The 26,006-nt window shown below is 39.3% G+C and overlaps 1 protein-coding gene and 1 long non-coding RNA gene across 10 annotated transcripts in view; both read right to left on the bottom strand.

The window, feature by feature from the left end:
* The window catches only part of fto (FTO alpha-ketoglutarate dependent dioxygenase), a 416,196-nt gene that overhangs the window by 191,346 nt on the left and 198,844 nt on the right, over nucleotides 1-26,006 (bottom strand). The window lies entirely within an intron of this gene.
* LOC122558428 lies at nucleotides 1,930-24,070 on the bottom strand. The gene is made up of 3 exons (XR_006314128.1): nucleotides 22,829-24,070; nucleotides 21,288-21,889; nucleotides 1,930-4,237 (listed from the first exon to the last, which is right to left on the bottom strand). It is a non-coding gene; the product is annotated as an uncharacterized LOC122558428 (long non-coding RNA).

Here is a 26,006-nt window from a genome sequence, read left to right as displayed (position 1 = left end):
ACACCAGCAGGTGACAAAGGCATTATCACATCCCTGTGTCTCACACAGCCTTTTTCTAAACAGTAAGTCTATTAAACAGCTGCCAGCGTTTGAGAGACAGGACAAGGTCTGCTGGGTCCCCTCAGGGAGTATTTGCAATAGGAGCAGAGGTTTACCATCTTTTTTCATTTCTACAAGCTGAGCACTACTGCAACCCACACCTTTAACAAGTAATAAGTCAATAAAATTATATTTTGCACTAGAGTCTCTTAGTAAAATACATCCATTGGATCTGATTTATCTGGGAGGAAATGTAGGAATTTTGGAAGCACAAAATTATCCAATGAATTTCCTGTTTTGAATATGTTTCATTACCATATTTTTGCTTTCACGGCACATCCCTATATTTAGCCAAAAATGCATCTAATTATTTATTGAATATATTTATTCCTCATGTTAAATGTTTCGCAGGATAACATATTTTAAATATCCTGTATTTCTGTTTACCTTGAAATTACAATTATATTTATGTTCTGCACTTCGTAAACCTTATCCAAAAGTATTTAAGCTTTAAATCTTTGCCAGATAACCTTCATTTTTCTAGGTCCTCTTCAACAAGAAAAAACAGCTTAACTCCCTTAACCTTTATTCATAACTGAGTGCTCAAGATCTGATATTATCCGTTAGTTGTGTTGTTTGTACTGTGTCAATGTCTGTAATTTTTTCCTATGGTTTGCTGACTAGTAACACTACAAAATTGATGGAGTCAAACCAGTGACTTAGACAATAATATCACTTCTCTTGATCTTTACCAATTGAATCTTGCACCTTGAATCCTTTTTCTACATTGTAAAACAAGGAAACGACCTATTGATTTCAATGAGCCCAAATCACTTTCCTATCAGCACATGACAGAGTTTTTCATCAACTTGCACTCGATATGAATTCCTTAGTCATAGAATCAAACAGCACAAAAACAGACCCTTTGGCCCAATCAGTCCATGCCAAACAGAACACCAAACTAAATGAGTCCCACCTGCCCACTCCTGGCCCATATCCCTCCAAACCTTTCCTATTCATGTATCTAACCAAATGTCTTTTAAACGTTGTAATCGCACCCGCATCCACCACTTCCTCAGGAAGTTCATTCCACACACAAACCATCCTCTATGTAAAAAGATTGTCTCTCATGTCTTTTTAAAATCTCTCCTCTCACTTTAAAAATGTGCCCCCTCAAAAATGTAATCCCTTATTCTAGGGAAAAAAACAACTACCATTTATTCCATCTATACCTCTCATTATTTAATAAACTTCCATCAATGTGTCTCTCAACTTTCTCCGTTTCAGTGGAAAAAGTCCCAGCCTATCCAGTCTTTCCTTATAACTCAAACCTTCCTATAACTGGGCGACCAGAACTGGATATATTACTAGATATTTGAAATGTGTTATCCTGGGAGACATTTAACATGAGAATTTTTTCAAATCTGAATATCTTATGATTATCCGCATTAGATTGTATTCGTCATTAACTGGGCCAGTTTTCCCAAAAAATTTCAAAATGATCTAGAATAGTTGCTACCAAATTTACCATTATCTGAAATTCTGGGGAGTTTAGAGTCTTGAGACATTTTACTACATTAAAGCTATCATGTAAATGAATGTTGTCATTGCTTTTCCTGCCATTTACGTATCCGAAATGATTTCCTGTGGCATTGCACCCAGACAGCCTCAGGTCCAAATCATCGGAAACTTTGCTACCTGGGTGGATCAATGTTTAATCTATCCTGTAAAAGCTACTATTCATTTCTTCCTGTGGAGAAGTGATTTAAACAAGTATATCCAAACATCAGTAATGGGTCAATTTCTGAGGCATTTCTTTGTATTTGGGAGTGGTTTGCAGTCACTAGATGCTCTTGAAAAAAAAAGCTCAGGTTATCAAGATCAAAATAACTGCCCATTTTGCTTTGGCACTAGTACATTAAGTGTAAGACTTGCATGTATGGATATTACAAACTGGAGGTACTCCAAGGCAGCCTTGGGAGAATAGAAGGTTACAGAACTTAGAAGTATATGGAGGTCCAAAGGGAAGGCAAGGGAAGGTAATTTTAACTAAAACTGCAAGGTAGTAAATTAATGCATTCAGTTCAACTGAAATGTACAGTCCATTGAAAGAGAAAAAGATATAAACTTCAAAAATATGTACCACATGGAAAGATTTAACAATAACAGGTTTTATTTAGATTGTACCATTCAGTTATTTCATTGTAATAATTCACAGTACTAAACTCAATGTGGAATATGAAAAAGATGTTCACATCCTAGATTGCAATATAATAATGGATTGTTTAAGTTACGTTTGAGTGGTGTGGGTTACTAAGGGGATACTAGTAATGCTAAAATAGCATTAAATTAATGTTGAACACTAACATTAGAACTGTCTAAGAATCTGAACTGTGGAAATACAGTAATGTTCTCACAATACTTGCAAAAGATCCTGAATACCAGAGGATTGAACTGATGGCAAGCATACTGGTCTCTGTTATTTGTTAAAATACATTTTTTATTGAAAACAAAAGGAAGATAATTTTTTAAAAATATTACAACATATACAAAACCAAACAATTCAAACCAATGTTAAAATAAACCCAGTAATTACACAGATAAATAAGAACTAATAACTAACTAAAGAAAAGGAAAATCATAACAGTAGTAATAATAACACAGCTCAACGAAACAAAGCAATAGACCTTGACCATCGAGCGCATAAATTGATACATACTCATATGTTTGTAGTTCCTCCTCTCTGGGTACCAGATTCATTAAACAGATTTGCTATGGCTTTATAAAGGCTCTTATTAGTATGGCGGACAAATCAGTGCCCAGGTAGTCCAAAAAGGACCACCACGTCTTATAAAAATTCTCAGTTTTATGGCACACCATACTCGTAAGAAAGTCTAAGGTGATGTGCTCCATGACTAGCTGACGCCAGCCCAACAACCTCGGGGGATTATCAGACACACACGCTAACAAGATATTCTTACGTGCACAAAAAGTGAGGATATTCAAAAGCCTTTTTTTGTGTGCATCTAATGAAAGTGAATTTATAAGGCCAAGAAGAGATACCTGGTCCATCTCCACCTCTGTCCCCAAGACCTTCTCTATTTTATCTACACAGCGTTCCAGTATGCCCGCAGTCTGTGGCAGGACCAGAGACAATGGGTAAGCGTGCCCATGCTCATTTGCATTTAGGAAACATTGGAGATGCTCCCACATTAAATTTTGTGAGGCGGTCTGGAGACAAGTAGACCCTGTGGAGAATCTTCATTTTTAAGGCAAGGGTTCTCTGGCAAATTGAGATCCTTCTTCCATTTTCCTAGATATGCTCCCATACTTCAGAAGAGATCTCAACGTCCAGCTGCATCTCCCATGCCTTACAGAGCTGTTCAGTCTCGTCCGAGGGACTTTCTCCCAATAGGTGATGAACATTGCTAACAGAAGGTGTACCCTCAGCACCCAGCACCCTCTTCTCCATGTTGGACCTATAAGAGTCAGTTGGAAGCGTGGTCTCTTTTTGTATGAAATTTCTAATTTGGGAAAAACAGAAGAGATCCCTACTAGGCAACTCATATTTCCAAGCCAGCTGGTCAAAGGACATCAGTATGTCCCCTTTGAATAAAACACCCAGATAAGACACACCCCTAGCTGCCCATGATTTAAACCCCAAGTCCATCATCCCTGGTTGAAAAACCTGCATACCAACAATGGGTGTAAAAATTATGTTTTGGCAATATTGCCCTCACTCTGACGCATTGCCCTCCACGCCTTGACAATATTAATGACTATTGGGCTATGGCAATATTCCTTAACTGTTCTCATTTTGTCTAAGAACAGCAGGCTAATAAGAGGCAACCTTGCCTGAGATGCTTTGATGTCCAACCAAAGTGAGTGAGGGTCCCCGGGCCCAGTCATTCGCATAAGGTAGCAGTGAGCTTAACTGATAGTTTTTGATATCTGGGAGGCCCACTCCTCCCAGCCTGTAAGTAACTGCAGTTTAGTCAGTTTAATTAGGGGTCGCTTGCGATACCAGATAAAGGAAATGAACCAGCCGTTCAGTCTTCTAAATGTTTGCTTAGTCAAAAGCTGAGGAAGCATTCACATAGGATTCAGTAGGCAGGGCAGAGTGTTCATTTTAATGAGGCTTATCCGACTTAACCAAGAGATCGGAAGTGCCTCCCATCTAGGAAGGTCCTGTTTGATTCTGTCGGATAAATGGACAAAATTACTTTTAAATAATTGATCAAAGATGGGACTATTAAATATACCTAAGTAGAGAAAGCCCTCTTGCGACCATCTAAAGGGAAACTGAGATTCGCCCTGAGGATCAGGCATTCTCGGGAGACCACCCATGGGCATGGCCTCTGATTTCGCAGAGTTGATCTTGTAACCCGAAAAACCACCAAATAAATTGATGCATTGCATCAGATGAGGCACTGAAACCGTTGGGTTTGATAAGAAGACAAGAACATCATCCACATACAATGCAATCTTTGTCCCCACTTTCAAAGCGGATCTATTGGGATCCTTATGTATTGCCTCTGTCAGCAGTTCGATCACCAATGTAAAAAGCAATGATGATGAGGGACAGCCCTGTTGACTGCACCTATAAGTATGGAAATTGCTTGACCACACACCATTGGTGAGGACCGCGACAAGACCATGGCAAATTGCTACTCATCTGATGAAGGCCTCGCCCAAGCCAAACCCCCTTAAAGTATAAAAAAGATATGGCCACTCAATCCGGTCAAATGCCTTTTTTGCGTCTAAAGAAATCACCAATCCTTGTACTGATCGCTGTAGACATACTTGGATCATATTAAGTAACTTCCTAACATTATTTGTTGATCTGCAACCTTTTATGAACACTACCTGGTCCTCTTTAGTGATGGAGGGCAGTTTCTAGCTTTAGGACCAAAGTCTTAGGTAGAGTTTTGAAGTTGACATTCAGAAGTGAAATGGGGCCTTTCCTTTTTTAAGGATGAGAGAGATGTTTGCCTCTCTTAGAGATGGTGGGAGGAGGCCACAACTGTGTGAGTCATTAAACATACTAAGCATCAGTCCTGACAACATACTTATAAATTCCTTAGAGAACTCATTGGGGAGCCCATCAGGACCAGGCACCCCACAGCCTCCTGCACCTATTGCTCTGACAACGGGGCATGGAGGAGAGACTCTTGCTCAGGGGCACTCCTGAAAGGTCCAAATTCATAGCCCACCCATCCTCTCAACTTTCAGATTGGTATAGTTCAGAGTAAAATTTTCAAAATACTGCATTAATCCTTTTAGAATCATGGGTTAAATTTCCAGTGTCCAGGTCATGGCTTGGGGAGCACTCCTGTTCCTGGCGAGGTATGCTAAGTACTTGTCTAGCTTATCCCCATGCTCAAATGGCCTTTGACTTGCAAATGTAAGCTCTCTCTTGGCTGTCCATGTGAGCAGGGAATTAATGTAGTCCGAATAGCTGTGATTCTCTGCAGTTTAGCTAGTGAGGCCCTGTCAAAGTATGCCCTTTCAGTTGCTTTCAGACGTGTCTCGAGCGAACATTGCTGCTCACCCATCTGCCGTTTCTTACTGGCTGAATAGGAAATAACTCCCAGCATAGGCTTTAGTAGTTTCCCAGAGAATGAATGGATTACTGGCCAGACCTGAATTAATGTCTAAAAAAGCCCTGAATTCAGTAGAAAAGAATTCCGTAATCTTGCTATCCTGGAGGACGAAGGGGTCCAGTCGCCAATGCCTCAAGCCTACTTTAGTATCCTTACTCTTGACCAATGAATACACTGGGGCGTGATCAGAAGTAGTGGTATTGCCAATTGTACGTGACACCACCAAGCCCAGATGCGCTGCGGAGGTCAGAAAAAGATCAATCTTGCTATGATATTTATGTGGATTAGAGAAGAACGTGAAGTCCCTACCAGTAGTGTGAAGGTGCCATCAAACATCTACCAATCCCAGTTCAGCATACAAATCTCTTAATTGCTTAGATCATGAAGAAGATATCAGAGGGCCTTTGGGCAATCTGTCCACTGTAGGATCTATTAGACAACTGAAATCGCCCCTACGATAATATGTTGAGATGCAAGGTTAACTTTCCGTTTAGAAAATGTGTTTATCAAGAACTTAAGGGGGTGAGCCGGGGGACAGTAAACATTTAAGATCCCATATTCTTCCCCATGTATCAGAACTTTAAGCATTAGAAATCTCCCATGTGTATCTTTAATACACTCTAACAACTTAAATGGGAGATTCTTTCCAACTAAAATGGCCACCCCCTAGTCCTTGTATTGAAGGATGAAAAATAAACCTGGTCATACCCATTCTGTTGCAGTTTCAAATGCTCCGCATCATCTAGGTGTGTTTCTTGTAATAAGGCAACATCCACCCTCACCCTTTTCAGACTGGAAAGTACCTTCTTCCTCTTGACTGGTGAGTGACTCCCCTTAATATTCCAGGTACACCACTTAAACACATCCTTAGCCATAACCTTCAAGTTGATAGTCTTCCAGGTGCAGTCAATGTTGACCCTAGTGTGTCCAGGAAACAGACCTTAGAGCACAGAGTTCTGCATCATGGAGCTGCTTGAGGCAAACTTCAACAAGAATCACTGCAGCTCCCTTCAGACCTTCATTGTGAAGGCACATTCCAGCAGATGTGTGACAGTCTCATCACCAGCACAGCCACTCTAAGGGCAGCATATGGTGGCACACAGAGACCAGGTGGGCATGAAGGATTTGATGGGCACTGGTTTTCTTTCCACCACACCAAGCGATGTCATGATGCTTGTTAAAATGTTCTGGTGATAAAGCATTCTGGAAAATGACTTTGACAGTCTGCTCAGAGAACCACATAACTGTATTCACCCTCTCATTTATTTGCAGGATCTCGAGGACACTATGTGCTGACCACTTCCTGATGAACTTGTGGTCAAAGATATTTCTCTAAAAAATTTTCCACAACGGACTGGTGATACGAACGGTCCAAAACTTGAAGCATGCACAATACCAAGGCCAAACGTATCCTTCACAACACCAGGGACAGGTCGAACCTCAGTACATAGTGACACTTGGTGTCTGACGCAGCCACATACAAAGATGGCCATCGAGGGTGGTGTAGGGTACATCCTCCCAATCCAGAGTTTTGTACATTTTACCCCTGCAGACATGGTCCATCTTTGACCATCAGATGAAGTGGAAAATGGTTTGGGTGACTATAGTGGCTCAGGATTGGGCAGTAGGCCAGCAACACCAATATTACCTCATTCCTGATGACCAGAATTTTTTTTTACTGGCAATGGAGAGAGTGGTCCTCCCATAATCCCAGTTTCTGGCTCACCTTGGCTATATGCTCCAAGTTTTTGCATACGCCCTGGCCCCTCTGAACCATATATCCAGTACCTTCAGATAATCTGTCCTGACGGTGAAGGGGATAAAGGCTCAGTCAGCCCAGTTGCCAAAGAACATGGCATCACTCTTGCCTTGTGGGGCCAGTTCAAACTGGTCACAGATGCTCATGAGTCTGTGCAATGACAGCAGATCCGAGCTCAAAATGATGAAATCATCCACATACAGGGAGACTTTGACATGCAGGTCTGCACTGCCTGCAATAGTTACTTCTCTCAGTTTTCCTCCCCTTCCACGAGAATCTAGGCAGTGCCAATTCCTGATAAGAAAGTCACAGTAGTTACCTGTGGCAACAACATGCCACCTGCTTCTCTGGGCCTTCAGACAAGTACAACTTCACTACAGTGTCTCTGCATGCTCTGTGAACACTGTCCTCTTCCACACCTTATCTGCACAAGTGGACATTGTCAAACTACAGTTACCATATCATCACGCTTACTTTTGGACCAATGCATATACCACATTAGCCTTTCTGGGCTTCACTACGGAACTCAGGGAAACTTAATAACTTGCATGGTTCTGGCTATTGCTTTGCCTGCTGGGACATATATGCGTCTCATGTATTTACACAGGACGCACCTTAAGGCACTTAGCTGGCTTGCTTAGCACTTATTTACTTGGTACTTTGATAGCCATACTTTCAGCTACATTGTCTCTATACCTCTAACATACTCTCCCTGCACATCTCAGCCTCGCTACCTTATTTTTTTCTTTTAAGATATTCTCTGAGGCCTACCTTTTGACAAGTTTTTTGGGTCATCTAACTTAATGTCTCCTTATGTGGCTTGGTGTCATACTGTCTTTTATAATGTTCCTATGAAGTGCCTTGGGACGTTTTATTACATTGAAAGTCAACATCTTCTCTAAAGCCTTTTTCTCCATAGTAAATCCATTATACAATAATTCATGTAACTACATTACAGTTATTACCACCTAGTCTCCTTCATGTCTCTGATTTTATAAATGCAGGTTCCGGACGTTTCTCACTTCTCTCAGAAAACACTTTTCTCAGACTTGGAGGAACAGTAGGTCGCTTGTTTCAAGACTGTAGATCTGGATTCTGTTCTGTGGATCATTTCTCTGTTGATCATTTTACAAGAGAACACTTTATCTCTTGTAAAATCTGTTCTGAAGAAAGTATTTCTTTATAAAAATGGTTGTGATTCATTACCCAAACTGAAGGAATTTAATTTCATAAATTTCCTTCACAGAGAAACTCCTCTCAGCTAACTCAAGATAGTTGCCCCAAATGATCACCTGGGATTGCTTCAATCTTGTGAATGTGCATCCTGGAAAACAGCTTGTCTGTGGCATAATTAGTTTCTTGCTGAATTTCTGGATCAAGCAATTGCTTTTTAATAATAAAGGTAGCCTTATTTTTCAGTATTTTGGATGTTTTTACAAGGCAGGTTCTTCTTCTTGACTGTGTCCTTAATCAGGAGAAAGTGAGGACTGCAGATGCTGGAGATCAGAGCTTAAAAATGTGTTGCTGGAAAAGCACAGCAGGTCAGGCAGCATCAAAGGAGCAGGAGAATCGACGTTTCGGGCATAAGCCCTTCTTATGCCCGAAATGTCGATTCTCCTGCTCCTTTGATGCTGCCTAACCTGCTGCGCTTTTCCAGCAACACATTTTTAAGCTGTGTCCTCAATCAGCAGACATTGGTTTAGCTCACGTGAATTCATATTCAGATCATCCTAGAGTTGTTGATCAGGCTGAACATGCTCAGTTGCCCATTGTAGTTGTTTGGTGAAGTAAACTTTTACAGACTATCAGCCATGTTACTTAAAGATGTTACTTAACCATTTTTGTCACTGGCATTGGCTTTACTGTCATCTGAAAATGACCAGTGACGATTCCTGAATGGTCTCAATTGAGTTGTGTTCTCATGCATTCTAGTATTTGCTTCCTCTTGTACATTTCACTGAGTTTTTGCTTTTGATTTGCCTTCGGTGATAACAGGAGCATTTTCCAGACTTGTCAATTTTTTATAATTCCAGACTTCACATTTAGATATGGGATATTCAATCTTTTTTGAGATCTTTGGCCACCATACTGCTGACTGAGTTAGGACTGTAACATCTGCAATCCATAAGTGTCCTTGCTACTTTCTTTCAAATACATGTTTCTGAAGTGAAATTTGAAAATAAAGTCTTTTGTCATACAATAGTAAACCATCCACGATTATGTAATGCTGTCAGTGCTCAAAGAATGTGCTCTCGACAACTCGCTGGACTTTTGATCTTGCCATCCTTCAATAAAGTACTGGTGAAGGAGGGCATAGCTTAATTTGGTCACTCTTCTGTTCTGGCCAAATTTGGTTGAGCTTCTTTGGAGCTATTGGCCACTGTTTCCTCTTGACCATAGGAAACATTGCTATTAAAGGCCATTACCACTAAATTCTACCTATTCAACAATATCTTGGATATCTTCTTGATCTAATTTCTGTAGTTGACATCCAAAAAGATTGAGACACATTATGTCACCAATCGTGCAAAATTGGGCCGAATGGCCTGTTTCCACACTGTAGGGAATTAAATCTAAACCTTAAATTTCACTACCACTGTGATACCCTGGGGTAGTCCCAAAGCAATACATCCAGCCTGTAGACATATGTCAATACTGGAGAGCCTTCAGCCACTTCTGATATTTTTTTTGTGAAGGGGTAAATCTGAAAGTCGATCACCAAGCTTGATTAGATGATGACTGTGCACATTTTTGGCTCTAGCTGCTTCTCTAATTCTTAAGCTGGATGAAAACATTATCAATCTTCTTGAAACTTCCTTGGTATACTTTATCCTTGGTATCAGAACTCACTTACTCATTTTACATGCCGCTCTTAAATGATTTTGCCACTTACTTTTTATGTCCTGACCTATTTGTGCTGAGTGTTACGGACTATCATGTTTCTCATTTTAATCTCCTTTTTTCGGTCAATGGCTAAGTTTTACAGACTCATCAAAATTTCTTGAACACTCCTCAAATGCTGAGTAAATTTAGTTAGGAAGTCTCAACACAAACAATCGAAAGATCCTCAATTTGCATGTTACATGCTGCTGCAGTTGGTAATATCAACCCCAGGTAAAAATCCCAGAAACTGTTTGCAAATGCTATTTTGTGGACTTGTTGGAAAGGTCTATATCCATAAGCATAAGCACACATACAAAATGAGAATAGGATCAGATGAACCTGCGATGACCTTTCTGAGAAATAGTCTGTACATTATGAGTTCTGGCAATTGTTTTCAAAAACTTCTCCCACAGCACCTTTGTTAAAGTAGTAACTTTTGCCATTTTTAATCCATGGTTTTAAAAAAGAAGTCTATTCAAATTCAACTTATATTTTTATAAACATTGTTCACTATATAACCAACCAAAATCTATTATGTGCATTATGGCAACAACAGATCATGCTAAGACACTATTATATTGTGCTCGCAGCAGTGGAGGTTGTTATGTTATCTTAAATCACCTTGCTGTGTAGACTGATGAACAGAAGTCAGGCAATGAATCAGAAAAGTGTTATGGTGCAGAAGGAATTCTTCTCCAAAGTCAATCCAAAGATGCGCAATTTAGGTGAATTGGCCATACTAAATTGCCCATAGTGTTCAGGGATAAATATCAGATAATTGGGTTGGGGAATGGGTCTGGGTGTCTTACCCTTTGGAGGATTGGTGTGGACTTATTGGACAGAAGGGCCTGTTTACACACTGCAGGGATTCTATGATTTCAGCCCATTGTTTCTGCACTAGCTCTCCAAATAAGCATCAATGACACAGCCAGTCTCCTGTCTTTTCCCTATACCCTTGCACATTGTTTGTATTCAAATAATCATCAAAGGCCTTCTTGAATCTCTCAGTTGAACCTGCTTCCATCAAGATTACAGGCAAGCATTCATTGACCTGAGCTGCTCATTGTACCAAAAAGCTTTTGCAATTCACATATTTCTTTTGTGAATCACTCTAAATCTGTCCCCTCTTGTCCTTCATCCTTTTATGAGCGAGAACTGTTTCTCCCATCCATGCTCACTAGCTTCTTCTTGATTTTGAACATTTCTACTAAATCTCCATTGAGGCTTTTTCTCTTGACCATAACAGACACAACCTTGCCAGTCTATCCTTATAACTTAAATTGCTTATCCTTGGAATCTTTCTTGGGAATCTCCTCTGAACTCTTTCTAATGTACAGTGGAAACTCGATTAGCCAAACGTGACGGGTGGGCACTATTTCGTTTGGATAATTGATTATTCGGAAAATCAATTAAACGCCTTTCCTCTGGGGCTCGGAGTTTTAAAGGCGGCTGCCTATTCAGGAGACTGCAGCAGCACACAGCATGTGAGACCTGCCTCCAACACCGTCCCCTCTCACTTCCCCCATCCCCCACCTCCCCCCTCCCGACTCTGTCCAACACCGTCCCCTCTCACTTCCACCATCTGCTTTTTAAAAAAAATTCTTTTCCTTTACCCCACACTACCGCCTAACTGCGGTAGTGCTTATTTTTTTCCCAGCACCCATGTGGTGTGTGCGCAGGTGTGAGAGACACAAGGTGCATGAATCTTCCACCACCAGGAAGAAAGGAAACACCCGAGTAGCCTGTGACAAGCAGTGCACTTCACATCAAAGGGTAATGCTGTGTGATCAAACAGTAAAGGGGAAGGCAGGGATCAAATCAAAATAGAGTTGGAGGGGGAAATAATGCACTACACTCCCTGTGGCGCCCACCTCTCCCTGAACAACTCCAGGGTGTCGCTGGACACCACGTGCTCCTTTTCCAGAGAGACCAGGGCTCTAACATAACACTGTATGCTTTATTAACTGCTCTATCCATCCATTGCGCCACCTTCAGTGATCTATGCATATTACAATCAAGTTTCCTCTGCTCCTGCATCTTTAGAATTATGCCTCGGATTTTGTATTTTCGGTTTGAGCATCACCTCAGATTTCTCCATATTAAAGTTCATTGGCCATCCATCTATCCATTCCACCAACTTATCGATGTCTTTTTGAAATTCTACACTGTATTCCTAACAACATACAATGCTTCTAAGCTACATATAATTTGCAAACTGTGACATTGTCCCCTGAACATCAAGATGAAGATCATTAATATATATCAGGAAAATACCAAACTTTGGAGAAGTCCACTACAAATCTTCTGCCAGCCCAAAAAATATCTATTAACCATTATTCTCCATTTCCTATCACTCAGCCAATTTTGTATCCACATTGCTACTGTCTATTCTATTCCCTGAGCTATAAAGTTTGTTTATTGTTCGTCACTGTATCAATCACTTCTGGAAGTCCACTTACATCACATCAACAGCATCAGCTTTATCAACCTTTCCATTAGCTCTTCAAAAAACGTCAGCAAGTTCATTAAATATTATTTCTTCTTTAGAAATCCATTATGGCTCTTCCTCATCAGCCCAGCTTTTACCGCAGGACTACTAATTTTATGCATAATAAATGTTTCAAGAAGCTCTTCCACCACTGAAATTCTAAATCACAGAATCCCTACAGTGTGAAAGCAGGCCATTTGGCCCATCAGGTGCACACTGACCCGCTGAAGAGAATTCCACCCAGTCCAATCCCATCCCTGTAACCCTGACTTCTCCATGGTTAAACCACATGACCTACACATCCCTAGGCTCTATGGACAATTAAGAATGGTCAATCCACCTAATCTGCATATCTTTGGACTGTGGGAGAAAGCTGGAGCAGCTGGAAGAAACCCGGGATGAGATGGGGAGAATGTGTGAACTCCACACAGTCAGTCACCAAGGCTGGAATTGAACCCAGATCCTGGTGCTGTGAGGTAGTAGTGCAAACCATGTCGCCATTGTGCCACTCTCAAGTTACATTGACTGGGCTTATCCTTCAACCTTTTGAACCGAGGCATAATGTTTCCAATCTTCTGCACCTCCCCTGAGTTGAGAGATGACTAAAACATTATAGTCAGTATCCTTGCAAAGTCCACTCTTGTTTCCTTCAAAATCCTTGAATGCATCAGATCTGGTTTAGATGCGTTGTGTGATAATGTTGCTCCTTTAACAAGGTTATGTTATCCTTGTTTTCTTTTTCAGGAGGTCAAAACACACAGGTTCCGAAGAGTCTGGCCATGGATGTATTTTAGGGCCAATTTGATTATAACTAACAGATACTGCCTTAGTCAAAAGGCTTTCAAGTTTAAAAAAAAACATTTGTACAATGAAAGGGGAGTGGCCACTTCTCCCAGCTCAGCTTTTCTCTGATATGGTTTTTGGCAGTCTGGCTATTCACAAAGTAGTCAGGTAGTTTTGAAGCCGCTGGACTCAAATACGCAGGTCCGTGCTGATCCACCTCTCCTGTAACACCCTGTGTTTGATTTTACCTTTCGTGTCTAGGGGTGTTTACGGGGATTGTTGCAAGTATTTGGAACAGCATCTTTAAGTTGGGATAACCTGTTGGGTTTTCAATAAGTTATTCGGTACTCTGTTCTCTTTTGCTTGTGTTTCATTCAATAATCTTGTAAATAAAGTTTGTTTTGTTTAAAACTAAGTAGTTTGAACAGCTGCAATATCCATGTTACACCTGCTTAAAACAACTAAGTTAGGGTCTGGGCTACTTTCTTGAATTGTTTTGAGGGTGTCTGACCAGATTGGGGGCTCTATGCAGGAATTATTCCAAATTGACATTGGACTCAAAGTGATAGGTGTTAGTGTCATTTGTTCTGGGTATTGAATTTGGTTGGTTTAAACAGTACTTGGGATAGTAATGGCTCTTTCAGTCACCAAGAGTTTTCTGGGAGTACAAGAAGTGACCTTGGGTGTTTTACAAAAGGTGATTAAGGCCAAGGTGCTGGAATTAGCAGGCAAGTTGGGGTTAGAGTTGCCTCCTTCTGTGAGGAAAGGAGAGATAATTACAGCAACAGCTCAGCATTTAAATTTGATGGAAATGCTAATCAGAATCTTTAGAGATGGCTAAAATTCAATTGAAAATTAAACAGCTTGAGTTAGAGGCAAAAGACAAGGAAAGAACACCAGAAATGAAACAGTTTGAATTACAATTAAAAGCAGAGGAATGAGAACAAGAATGAATCACTTTAGCAGAGCAAAAAGAAAAAGAATGAACTGCTTCAGCAGAACAAAAAGAAAGAGAGAGAAGAAAGAGAGAAAGAGTGAGAGAGGAATGGAAGAAAGAAAGAGAGGGAGTTTGAATTTCAGAAATTGGCACTTAAGGAGTTCAAAAATCCATTTTCTGAAGTAGGATGAACTCATGTGGAAGAGCAGAGAGTTAAAGTGGCAAGATTAGCAGCTGAAATGGCTGATGATTATGAGTTGGTCCATAAATCAAAGTTTGGCTTCCAAAATCAATTTCAATCCGTGAGGGATAGAAATTAGAGAAAACAGAAATCCTTGCATGGAAAGGGAAAGGTAGATCTCGGTGAAGATCTTAAGGATAACTTACCACAGGGTAAAAAGGAAACCCTTGAAAGGAAAAGAGCAGTTAAAAAGCTCTGGTGTTTTCACTGCAATAAAGTAGGACATATGAAATCAGTGTTGGTGAGTTAGGAAAAGCACTGGGAAGCCAGGTGTAGGAAAACAAGATAAGGCAATGAATTTTGTTACAGTGATAATGGAAAGCACAGTAGAAGCTAGAAAGCTGCATCCAAATCTACAAGCTGGTCGAGGGTTGGTTAAGGAGGAAGTGCCAGACCTTTTTAAACCATATACCTGCAAACGTAAAGTTTACTCGCATAGGCCAGGAGCAACAAGTAAAGAGGTTACAATATTAAGAGATACTGGATCTTCTTGATCTGTGATGTTGAAAGATGAGGAGATATGTACCTCTGAAGGACTATTTCCAGAAAAGGTGCTAGTAATGGGAATTCATGGTGAGACAAGAAGCGCTCAATTATGTAGAGTGAGGTTAAGAATGTCCATTGAAGAGTGGAGAAGTCGTGGTAGGAGTACTGGACAAATTCTCAGCTCCAGGAACACAATTTATCCTTGCTAATGATATAGCTGGTTCACAGGTAAGAATGCTGCATACTGTGGTTGAAAAGCCAGTTGAAACCCAGGCAACTGAACTATTGCAGGTAACATATCCTGGGATTTTTCCTAACTGTATGGTAACGAGATGACAAAGTCACCAGTTGAAACAGGAGAGATCAAAGAGTATAGGTAAGAAAGTTGAAGGAGAATGAGCAGAGACCTGTTTGATCGGATGGTGGACAGCAGCTAGGACCAGATAGGTAACAAAGCAGACATCTTTAGCTCAGATAAATTAACTGAGTTACATCAGAATGATGAAAATTTAAAGCAATTGTATCAAAGGCATACACGAAAAAATAATCTGAAAGCATCCCTTAATGTTATTATCTTAAAAATGATGTCTTAATGAGGTAATAGAGACCATCACATATTCAGGCAGATGGGAAATTGGCAGAAATTCATCAAGTTACCTTGCCTGCAAAGGATGTGTTGCAGATGGCACATGAGCTACCACTAGGGGGTCATTTAGGAATGAGAAAAACTCAAGCTAAAATACAAAAATATTTTACTGGTTTGGACTGCACAAGGATGTCAATGAATTTTGCCAGATTTGTCATATATGTCAGGTAGTTGTAAAACCAAAGGCAGTAACTAAATCCACACCTTTAATACCTATTCCTGCATTTGAGGAACATTTTACAAGATTCTTAGTTGATTGTGTAGGACCCCTACCAAAAAAGATGTGGGAGTCAATATATGTTAACAATAATGGATGTGTCAACTAGATTTCCAGAGGCCGTTCCATTACACATTATCACAGCTAAAAGGATTGTAGAGGAATTACTCAAATTTTTTGACTATATATGGACTACTCAGAGATACAATCAGATCAAGGGTCAAACTTTACAACAAAATTATTCAAGCAAGTTACAGACAGCTTAGGAATAAAACAATTCAAATCTACAGAGTACCATTCAGAATCACAGGGAGCGCTAGAAAGGTGGCATCAGACATTAAAGACCATGTTCAGGTCTTATAATCATGACTACCCAGATGATTGGGATAAGGGAATTCCGTTTGTGCATGTTGCGATCAGAGAGGCAGCAAATGAATTGACCAAATTCAGTCCATTTGAATTAGTTTTTGGGAATGAAGTAAGGGGCCCACTAAAATTGATTAAGGAGAAATTGGTAAGTCATAATTCAGAGACCACATATTTGGACTATGTGTCAAGTTTTAGGGAACGATTAAATAGAGCAGGGAAGTTGGTTAGACAGTGTTTAAAAGTATCACAGCATAAAATAAAACAGGAAGCAGACAAGAAATCAAAAACTCGCAATTCTGCTATCGGGGATAAGGTGTTAGTGTTACTTCCAAGGATAGGTGAATCTTTAAAAGTAAGGTTTAGTGGACCTTATCAAGTCAAAAGGAAATTGAGTGAGGTGAACTATTTGTTAAGGACTCTAGCCAGAAAGAAATCTCACAGAATGCGTCACGTGAAAATGCTCAAAAGGTATTTTGACAGGGAAGGAAAGCCAAAGGAGACAGTGTTCTGGTTACAGCAAAGAGGGAAGAACCAGGTTCAGAGGATTCTGAATTGGACATTCCTTAAAATTAAATTGGACAATGAGGAAGCTGTCAAAAATTTGGATAAATTATTGAGTTATCTTCCAGAGGAAAATTGAAATGACCTGAAAGAATTCTTACTATCACATAGGGAGATACATAGAAATAAGCTGGGAACTACTCACCTAATTGTGCATGATGTAGATATAGGAGATGCTGTTCCGATTCAGCAACATCCTGATAGGCATAACCCTCTAAAGTTGGCACAGGTTCAAAAGAAGATTGAAGGCATGCTCCAAGACGAGTTATAGTGACTGGAGCTCACTCATAGTAATGGTGCCAAAACTAGATGGTAGCCAGTGGTTATATGTGGACTATCACAAAGTCAAAGCAGATACAAACACAGATGCATATCTGATTCACATTTGGAAGACTGTGTTGAAAAGGTGGGACAAGCAACTTATATTTCTAAGTTGAAATTGCTCAGAGGATATTGACAGGTCAGAAAGAGTAAAGGCAATTTACATAATGCCAAATGGACTGTATCAGTTTAAAGTCATGCCATTTGGCATGAAAAATGCATCAGCCACATTTCAGAGACTAACCAATAAAGTCATTGCTGGAGTACCCAACTGTCTAGTATATATTGATGACCTGGTGATTTTTAGTCATACATGGAAGGAACATTTGCAACATTTATCAGACTTGTTCGATTGATTTCACAAGGCAGGCTTGGTGATAAACCTGGCTAAAAGTGAATTTGCCAAAGCCAAATCACCTTCCTGGGCCATGTTATTGGAATGGACAAATGGCCCTATGGGATACAAAACAAATGTAATTGGGGAGTTTCCCATTACACTGATAAAAAGAGCAGTACTATGATTCCTGGGATTGAATGCAATTTATCTTACCAAATTATAGCAGCGAGGCTGCTCTACTCACTGTAGTCCTAAAGAAAGGCAAGAAGTTTCAGTGGACAGTCAGAATGCAATTGACAGTCTGAAAGCAGTGTTAACCACTGCCCTGGCATTAGCCACACCTAATTATGCAAAGCCATTCAAGGTTGCTATCAATGCAAGTGATATGGGTGTCAGTGCTGTGTTCTTGTAGAAAGACAAGAAGAAGGTAGGAAGACCTATCAGATATTTCTCCAGTAAACTGAACATTCGTCAGCAGAAATATTTGACAGTTGAGATGGCGGCTTTGAGCTTAGTGTTGACATTACAATATTTCAATCTTTATGCAACCAGTAACATTTCTGGGACAATCATATACACTGTACATAACCCATTGAAGTTGCAGAGAAATCTAAGGACAAAAATGCCACACTGTTTAGATGGAGCTTGTTATTACAGCCATTCAATTTGAAAATTATGCATGTGGCAGGATGAGAAAATGTGACTGCCGATGCATTGTTGAGACTTGCATGAGAAATGGAGTTGTTTGGTCGCAGGAGGAAAACAGACTGAAACAAAATGTAGTAGTGCATGTTTGCATGATTATTTTCAATATAATGTATGTGGGTGCTGTAGAGTACTAACAGTATAAGATTAAGGGCTTTTAAAATGAAGCCACCTTTGGATATTGATCTTTTAAGAGGGAGGTATGATGATGACGCTCCTCTAACAAGGTTATGTTATCCTTGTTTTCTTTGTCAGGAGGTCGTAAAATCAAAGGTCTGGCCTTGGATGTATTTTAGGGCCAATTTGATTATAGCTAACAGATACTGCCTTAGTCAAAAGGCTTTCAAGTTTAAAAACAAGACATTTGTACAATGAAAGGGGAGTGGCCACTTCTCCAGCTCAGCTTTTCTCTGATTTGGTTTTTGGCAGTCTGGCTATTCACTGAAAGTAGTCAAGTAGTTTTGAAGCTGCTGGACTCAAAGAAGCAGGTCTGTGCTGATCCACCTCTCTCTCTCTGACACCTCTCCTAGAAGACCCTGTGTTTGATTTTACCTTTTGTGCCTAGGGATGTTTACGGGGATTGTTGCAAATATTTGGAACAGCATCATTAAGTTGAGTTTTCAGATAGGTAAAGTTATTTGGTATTCTGTTCTCTTTTGTTTGTGTTTCATCCGTTAATGCTGTAAATAAATTTTGTTTTGTTAAAAACTAAGTAGTTTGACCAGCTGTATCTCTCCTGGAATAAATACATTACACCTAATTGAAACAACTAGCAAAGTTAGGGTCTGGGCTACTTTCTTGAATTGTTTTGAGGGTGTCTAGCCTGATCATAACACCTGTCAACTTTAAGTACTGACTACCTATTCAACACTTCTTCCATCCATTAAATGGCAGAGTTTCCACCACTTTCACCATGTCCTGACAGGATCTCCTTCCTTAGTAAAGACAGGTGCAAATCATTCATTTATTTCCTCAACTATGCCCGCAGCCTGCATATGTAAATCCCCTTTTTGGTTATAAATTGGCCCTACTCCTCCCTTTACCATTCTTTTATTATTTCTTTGGTTATGGAAAGCTTTGGGATTTTCCTCTTTGCTTCTCTAATATGCCTTTTTCACCTGCCATTGAACATTCTCTATTCCTCTTGGTTCTTGCTTGGAGTTTCTACTTGACACCCAGCATAAGAACACCTTTTCTTCTTGATCTTAATTTCTATTTCCTTTGCCATTCAGAGTGTTCTGGATTTGGTTGTCTTAACTTTCCATTTTGAGGGAATATACATCGACTGTACCTGAACTGTCTCCTCTTTTAAGGTAACCCATTGCTTAGTTGCAGACTTTCTCACCAACCTTTCACTCCTGTCTGTCCTCCCTAGTTCTGTTCTTGCCCCATTGAAGTCAACTCTCAACAATTGATTATCCTTACTCTGTACTCACCATTGTCATTAGCTACCATCATCTTAAACCTTAGAATACAAGGATCGCTGTCTTCTAAATGCCCTCCCATTGACAACTGATTCACGCGGTAAAAACAAGGACTGCAGATGCTGCAGGCACTCTGCTTCTATTCCTGATGAAGGGCTTTTGCCTGAAACGTCGATTTTCCTGCTCCTCAGATGCTGCCTGAACTGTTGTGCTTTTTCAGCACCACTCTAATCTAGAAACTGATTCACGTGGTCCAATTCATTTCCAAGAATCACTTCCAACAGTGCATCTTTCCTTGTTTGATTGGACACACAACACTGCAGGAAATTCACCTGAACAAAATCTAGGATTGCTTCCCCCTTGTTGCCTCTTACGCTGTCAGTATCCCAGTCTATTTAGTGGAAGTCCTGCATTATAACTACTCTATAATTTTCCTGCAGATTTATTTCCCTACATTCGTCCCACTAGTTGATTATCTATAGGTCATACTGGGCTGTGTGATTGTACTCTTTTTGTTCCTTAGCTCTAGCCAAACTCTTTCTCCAGTACTGCATTACTGTCCTTAACCAATACTGCACCCCTCCTTTCCTTTCTTTTCTGAACACCTTCTTACCAAAGAATACTTAACACCCAACATGCAGTTTCCAAAAACATATATAAAAAGGGACTATTCTAAGTGTAGATGCATTATTATTACATTATCCTAATATATAAAAATTGACAAAATACTAAGGACATAAACATATTAATATTGCACAGCAAAATACATTGACATAAATACTAATAAATTAAAAGTAATAATTGAAGAAGCCTCACAATTATGTACATTGTCGTATAAATAAAATATACCCCTTTTGTAGCAGAGATACCATTGCAACTGCACAGTATTTAAGATTGGATGTCTTGTTCACAACAAATATGTTAATACTAAATAAGAACATCAGAAAGAGCAAATGAGAAAAGGTCATTCAACCCATCCAGCTTGTCATCTAAGTTCATGTTCAGTGGTGTAAAGTTCATGCAGGGTGCTTTCAACTCTCTTTTACACTAGTACCAAAGATTTCAAGATTTCACAAAGGAGTATAAATGCAAGTGTCGAAACATTTCAACAAATTCCCTGTGCTACCTCACAAATAGTAGTTACTATTCTTTCCCTTTAGCTTTCATGAGTCAGAGGACAGACAACATCTTATCTATTAGCTTCTGATCTATGCTCCCCCGTCTAAAAGTAGTTTATAAGTGCATGGATTGATTACCTACTTTTCGTTTTAGAGAGTGGCACACTTCCTTGACAATTAACTTAGATCAAAGCAGTTCACATGGAGAATTCGTATACATCCCAAAATACTAAAATACTGTACTACCAAACAGGGGTAAATCCAATTGAAACAGTTGAATATTTAACAAATCCCTGTTATAACTGAAAATGTTGAGCACCAGTGTTGTTACAAAATAATTGTTATTCTTACAATACAAGTAAATGCTGACCTACTGGAGGCTTCTAAAGATCCTTGAACTTTTATAGTTAGGAGTCTCATGACACAGTGCTGGTGTGTCCATCTCTGAGCCAGGAGATCTGGGTTCAAGTCAATCTGCTCCAGAAGTGTGTAACAGCATCTCCAAACAGGTTGATTAGAAAAAAATACAAATTTAAGAAGAACATGTTTCACAAAGGATGCTTTCCCTGTCCTTTGTTGGAAGTTCTGATTCTGATTGATCGTGATTGTCAAAGAGGAATGTCTTTATAATGAATGGTGTGATATTGAAAACATTTGAAAAAGACAGTTTGTTTCTAAATGCAGGAGGCTGCATTTGCCACAAGTAGGAGGCTCACGATGTTGCTTGTCTGTTGTATTCATTAGCCTGGAGGGCAGGGAGTCCAGTCATGAATAATTTTCAACAGATACTGTCAATCTTCTACTTTGATCAACTCAGGACGTAGTGAGGTTGAAAAGCATTAAAATTCATCTTTCAGTTGGTAAATCTTTCCCTTTGGATTTGCTTGGTATGAGGATGGTTGACACCAGATTTGAACACATCTCACAGTTTACTCTGTTAGAAATCTGAAGTCTAACATTCCTAATCAGAATCTATGATGTAAAAAAATTCATGATATTAGGAAGTAAGGAACAAGTCCCAGGTTTCCCAATTACTTTGATCCTAACTCTATGGTCTGTTATCCTTAAGAGGATTTGACAGTCTATCTCTCTCTGTAAAACATAGGACAATAATCTTACAAACTACTGTTCTAATTTGTTTTATACATTTAATTACAAACATTATTATAATTATCTACATTATGAAGTTAAGAAAAATAATTTTCGATATAGAAATCACCACTTTACAGTAGCATGGTTGAAGGGTCTAAGTCATTGGATTTAGGCTTTAGGCTCTAGTGTCTATGGAGGTGTGGGTTCAAATACCACTACTACTGCATGTGCTGCTAGTTTGTCATTCCAAACCTTTACAGGAAGCATGGTGGCAGGGCAGATAGCACTACTGCCTCACAACGCCAGAGACCCAGGTTCAATTCACTGTCTTTGTAGACTTTGCACATTCTCACTGTGTCTGCATGTGTTTCCTCTGGGTACTGTAATTTCCGCCCATGGTCCAAAAATGTGCAGGTTAGGTGGAATGGCCATGCTAAATTGCCCTATAGTGTCGAGGGATGTGCTAGGTTCATTGGATTAGTCATGGTAAATGCAGATTCAAGGGGATGGGAGGACGCAGGTTCTGGGTGGAATGCTGTTCAGAGGGTTTGTGCAGATTGGATGGGGGTGAATGGCCTCTATCCGCACTGAAAGGATTCTATGATTTGATATTTTAGTTATGCCTACAAAATCTTTAGCAAACTAACTTGTATTTTAAATATCTGTTTAATTTTACATCATAAATATCATTCACATTGAAAATGAAGAAACTGAACAACAGTGAATTTCTGAGATCAGCAATTGGCTATTTACATCATGCTGTTGACATTTAGAACCTTAAAGGGAGCAGTTCTGTAGAGTTACATTCTTACTTCTTACCTTTCTCCTGAGATTCAGGTTAAAAGAAGTGTAAAATGAACTCAGAATGAGTCAGTCAGTGGAATGCACACCTCCAATGTCCTTTCATAATTAGTTCTAAGGATCGTAACCAAATTCGGAAATCCTAATATTAAAAACAATCTGGCAGTAAAATAACATACAATAGTATTAATCCTTACAATTTATAATTTTGAAACATGGGCATGATCCTTATCTCCTGAAAATATATTTTCCATCTCTAAATTCACTCAGCTGTCTGACTTGAACATAGTTAGAAATCACACAAGTTGAACATGAATGTTAAAGAGTATGAAATCGGACAGTAAATATAAAGCATACAGTTGTTGCTAAACATGTGAAACTCATATCATAAAGGTTTGACAATACAATTCTGATACGAACACATCTGCGCTCGTGTCTGTGCAAAGGGATTGTATGGACTTTGAGTGGTTAGTCCAAATGGCAGTAATTTCAAAATTCCCCCATAAATTGGACATCCAATAGGTCAGTGTGATACAGTAGTATGTTTATTTCAAATGATACCAAGTAATGTTTGAAAAAAATCAATGCAAGTTCAAGGAAAGGAGATAATTTAACAGTTTGATATTTAATATCTTGGAAATGTCAGCCGTTTTTACAATAAGATAATATCTGTCAAAATATTCCTAGGCCAGTGAAGTTATAACTTTATTGATGTTAGCAACAAATTCTTCAGCAGCCACTGACAGATTTCATTAATGTATTGGCAGCACTAACCTTTTACCAACGGGATAAAACACTAATAATGCTTGAATTCATTACCACAGAAGGCTGTGGAGGCCAGGTGATTGAGTATATTTAAGATAGAGGTAGATGAATTCTTGATTGTCAACAGGATCAAAGGTTATGGGGAGAAATTAGGAGAATGGGTTTGAGAAAATGTATCAGCCATGACTGAATGGTGGAGCAGACTCAATGGGCCGAATGGCCAAATTTCTGCTCCTAAGTCTTATGGTCTCACATTGCTTCAAGATAGAAAGGCTGAGGCTTTAACATCAACAACTAATAGCTTTCTTATTTTAAAGCCTCATTAACCTTGATGTACATAAGGTTAAGATCCCCATTGAAACCAATAACTTTTAGAAAAATATTTGATTTTCCTGTGCCTACTTGGAAGGGTCACAAACCAAATTTTCAATTTTTAGACTTTCATTGTAGCAAAAAAATTAAAAGCTATCTTGTCTAAGCACTATTGAGAGGTAACTTAGACTCGAAACTACAAAAAAAGTCCCCACTTAATCAATAAACCATCAGAAAAACCCTCTCCATGGCTATACTTTCTCTTAATTGTAAATATTACTGGCTTTCTGTGGATTGTTAACTTGCTGAAATGCAGAGGTTTGAGTGTTTCATTGATCCTGGGTGCAATGCTATCAGGAGTTCTCAACTCTGGGAGGGCCACCTATGATGGTAAATTTGAAGGGGAGGATCAAGACAAAATGCAATCCAAAACAAGTCCTCAATGGCAAATCAGGTGGAAAATATCCATACAATGTCAACAGTTTGATGGTGGATGACGTTTTCAGCAGTAGGGAGGACCCCAGTCATCAAGGTTTCTTTGCCACTGGCACTGGATCTTTCTTCTGTCAAGGGTTGTGCATTGGTTGATGCTGAACAGCATTCCTACATTAAAAGATGTCCCATTCAAGACATCTATCTAGAGGAATTCAACACTCCCACTCACATAACACAAGCCTTACAACAATCAGCGTGAACTGATGGGGACAGGATTGGGAGATCTCGACATGCCTAGCTTTGGATCAGCAAGTGCATTTACAGGTATGAATTAATGGCTTCTTCTTCCCAGTACAAAATGCTCACCGTCCCAACCTCCTGGAATCTTCAACAACCAAACCATCCATTTAGGCAAAATTTCCAAAAGGTTACATTGACCACTCTCTCTTTCCACTTGAACCTATGTCAAAGGGATATTCCAAAAACATAACAATCTTAAGAACTTCATATAAGCTCAACAATAACCTCCCTCCATGCAGTCTTATCTCACTATGACTGACAGATCAATGGACACCATTAAAACTATTTTGATTGAACTGCTAAACATCAAAGTTAAATAGTTCATAAAGGATCTCATTTCATGCATTTGACTCTCTCAGAAATTTAAGGGAGGCCAAAGTGTCTAGCAATAAAACAAAAATTAGCATTCAATACAATCTGTTTATTGCAGTCTACCATATAGCTGATACAGTGAACAATATTCTGATAGAAAAAGGGAGCTAAAATTAATAGAGTGACATTTTGGATCCAGAATTGTAATAAATTATGCAATGTGAAAAATTTGAAAATGAATTAGTGTCAAGAATTATGCTCAATATAAAGATAGCAATCTCTAACTGTTGAATTTATTACTACCATTCTGTAATTACCATTAGAGTTCCCCTCTTACTTGGGAGAGGTCGGAGGCTGAGCACTGAGTGGTGTGATGTGTTACAGACAAGGAAACCATCAATTTAAGTATATTTGACTGCTCAGAGAGCTAATCTTTGCTGTATGTGTTGGTGTAGGGGCAGGCGGGTGCGCTGGCAAAAAACAAGCATGTAGAATGGGGGTCGATCAGAAACACGCTCAATTGTGATTGCTCCCATTGTCAAACAGACCTATGACACTCACACATGAAACAAAGTTGTGAGGTATTGCAGTGTGAGTGGCATCAATAGATTTGCACACTCTGTGTGAACTAACACCTTCAGAAGAAAGACAATAAGAAAAAAATGAAAATGCACTCACATTCTTAAAATCAATGTGAAATTGCATATTATGTCCTACAGAATAATCACTTTTAATATTCCTTTCATGAACTTGTAAAAAGCATGACTTTTCAGTACAAATGCCAATCCCATTAGTTTCCAGTAATCAACTGGTGATTATTGCTAGCTGAGTATGTGATTATTATGCCAAGCTTTAATCCTTTATCATGAATAGCAGCACAAATCAACAATATGAAGTAGCATCCTACCTAGTTTTGTCTGACATGATAGCCGCACATGAAAATAAATTACCCAAAGTGAAAGAAGATCACAGTGCAATTTCACAGTGTTAGGTTATAAAATAATACACAGCTTAAGTTCAAGACTGGGATCTTATTTGAAAGCCCAGCTCCCATGGTGCATGTTATCCTTTG

Source organism: Chiloscyllium plagiosum, chromosome 17 (genome assembly GCF_004010195.1).
Source record: "Chiloscyllium plagiosum isolate BGI_BamShark_2017 chromosome 17, ASM401019v2, whole genome shotgun sequence".
Classification (NCBI taxonomy): domain Eukaryota; kingdom Metazoa; phylum Chordata; class Chondrichthyes; order Orectolobiformes; family Hemiscylliidae; genus Chiloscyllium; species Chiloscyllium plagiosum.
Note: the sequence above shows the minus strand (reverse complement) of the source record. Positions and strands in the feature narration are given on the sequence as shown.